The sequence below is a fragment of the Callorhinus ursinus genome, unplaced genomic scaffold (genome assembly GCF_003265705.2).
Source record: "Callorhinus ursinus isolate GAN/ISIS: 27379988/994484 unplaced genomic scaffold, GSC_fseal_2.0 scaffold198, whole genome shotgun sequence".
Lineage (NCBI taxonomy): Eukaryota > Metazoa > Chordata > Mammalia > Carnivora > Otariidae > Callorhinus > Callorhinus ursinus.
Window position 1 is genome coordinate 100295 of NW_027397260.1, and position 2819 is coordinate 103113.

The following is a 2819-nucleotide window of genomic DNA, read 5'->3' on the forward strand; positions in this document are numbered from 1 at the left end:
TCGTGTGTGGACAGTGAGCGGCCCACTCAGGTCTGGTCCACTTACAGAGGAGTACTAGAAACTTTTCAGTGCTTGCTCGTGGGTCAGAGGACCAACGCCCAAAGAAGCAGAGAATATCCCTCTTCCTCTGGAGCTAGGGAAGCCAGCCACCTTCCTGGGGTGGGACCGGGTCGAGGAGTGTGTTCTTTCTGAAGCCCCTGCCTTCAGTGGGTGTGGCTATGCCTAAAAAAGGCCCAATCAGCCCCAGAGTCAGGAGCAGTGACAGGCTGTCTCCAACCCTAGCCCAGGATCACGACCCGAAACCATCCTGTCTTTGGGAGGACAGTTCTCCTTCAGGAGCCAGGGAGGGGACTGGCCCCTCTCCCCTCCCCAGGTCCAGGATGCCCGGGACCTGCAAGAGCTCTTCATCTGAGGAGGAGTCATGGAGAACAAGTGTATCTCATCAGCCCAGCAAGTGAAATAACCAAACCCCAACGCTCAGGTTCTAACAGAAGCAGAATTTCAAGGTAATGTTTAGGGGAAGCCTCCTCCCCTCTTATGTGGCCTTGGGGGGCCCAACGAAAGATTTCTTTGTTCTCCTTCCCTCAGAGAGAGGAGCTGGCCCCATGTCCCGTGGTCCCCACCGTGTCCCAGTGCTGAGGAAGAGCCACAGTCAGGGGTCTGGTGTCAGGAGTATGGTGGGCCACTGCTCCTGGGCTCCCAGCAGGGACCTGGCGCCTGCATGGAAGAGCTGAATTGCTTTTGGGGGAAGGAGTGCTCACTGCCCACACCGCTCACCATCCCCCTCTGCACTCTGCAGTCCAGGCTCTATGCCCAGCCTACGTCAATCACCAGTACTCCACAGGTTCCTGCCATGGGAGGGATCATTCATCATCACCCCATTGCACAGAGGAGGAGAGCGAGGCCCAGAGAGGGGAAGTAAATGGCTCCAGTCCCAGAGCTGGTCAGCAGAGAAGCTGGAAAGCCAACCCTCCAGAGCCCCTGCTAGACCAGCCAGAGACTCCCTGAGTTGAAAGTGAGCCGTGCCCTCCCTGACCAGCCACGCACTGACCCCTGATCTTCATGATGGCCTGTTCTTGACCTTGAAGGTGAGCTGGCTGACTAGGAGGGTGAGTTCAGCTGGTGGGACAGGCTGTAGCTACAGGATGGAGTGACACATCTGAGCTAGCAGGAGCCACACACTGGTCTCCCTCCCGGAGCCCGACCAGGAGCTGGAATCTGGGTGCCCTAGGGGCCAGTACACAACAGGGTCTGCACTGACCAGGGATCCATGGCCCCCAGGGAGATTCCACACTGCCCTCTCCCTGCTCCTTCCTGGCTTCACCTCTCCTCACTCTGGGGCTGCAGGACCCGGAACCAGGCCCCTTAGGGATAGCTGTGTTCCAGCTTGTAATGATTTCACAGCCTGTGGAGCCCCTGGGACTGGAGGGAGGACTGGCTGTGGACAAGGACTGCGCTGGGAAGGATGCAGGGCCTTGTGGTGCGTGAAGGATTGGGCAGGGGCCAAGTCCTGGGGCCACTGCTCATGTCTAATAAGGGCTGAAATCCCTGAATGCCCATGGGGTTCCTCATTACAGTAACGACCCCCTTCACACTCGGGCATCCTGCTGATGGGCCCCTCCTCCCCGGACTCCTCCCCGCCCCTCTGACTCCAGCCGGGGCTGCAGCCAGGACGGGCTGTAATTCTGTACCGACTCCTGCCAGGAAGACAAGGTAGAAGGAAGAGAGGAGAAGGGGAAGGGGCAGACTGATCTTCTCCCTGTCCTGAGTCGGCCTCCATGGAAGCCTCCAGGTCCTCTGGCCCAGCCCTGCACTTAGCTGGACACTGAGAGGGAGTCTGCATTCCAGGGCAGCTGGGTGGCAGGGGTATTCGATGACCTGTGCGTCCCCAGATGTCCTACCCACCTGGCCTTGCACTCTAAGGCCTGCCGCCCAGGTTGGGGGTGATTGCGGGGCTGAGTGGACTTTGGGGCCACAGAGCTGTTGGCTGTGGTGAGGGAATGTTGGGTACCATTCAGTTGCAGAGACATGGGTCTCATGTACATCGGCTGCACGGCTGGTTCACCGTACAGGTGCTGCCTGCAGGCCCCCTTTGCACACCTGGCCATGACACACCTGGCTGGCCCTCTCGGTGGGGAGGCCTGGGTGCCTGGTGCACCTGTCCTCCACCTACCCCTGGAGGAGCGGCCACGTTCAAGCGTTTCCATGTCCAAACCTCAGGGACAGTTGGGAACCTGGGTCAAGAGAGGCAGGCACTGGCCCAAGACAAATGAGGGGTGCAGAGCCCAAGGAGCAGGGCTGCTCTCCAGTCCTAGGCCAGCCCCAACCCTCCCATGAGGTTCGTTTGGGGGTGAGAGCCCCTCAGACCCTCGTGGATAGCTACCCACCATGTCCCATGTGGGGACATGACCTTGGCATCCCCAGGCATGTAGAGGCATGCGGACCTGCAAACCCACCTACACACACCACTCTGACTGCCCAGCTTGGGGTCAGAAGGGGAGGACACAATGGGAGCAAGGTTGGGGACAAGGGGGAAAGAAGAAAGAGGTAGGAGACAGCTGGGCCATGGGGCAGGGCATCAGGACTCCTGGCAAGGACACAGATCCAGAGCATCGGGAGGGGAGACAGGCCAGGCTGATGGTCAGGGGTCCCCAAGGGACCCAGGGGGTTGCCAGGGCACTGGGAAAAGACAGGGTCTCTGTTCCAGTGTCCACCACCATCCTGGGCACTTGGGAGTAGGAAGAGATACCCATACCCAAGTCCAGAGGATTATAACACAAAAGATCTCAGCTTACTCTGCTGTCACTTGGGCTGCAGAG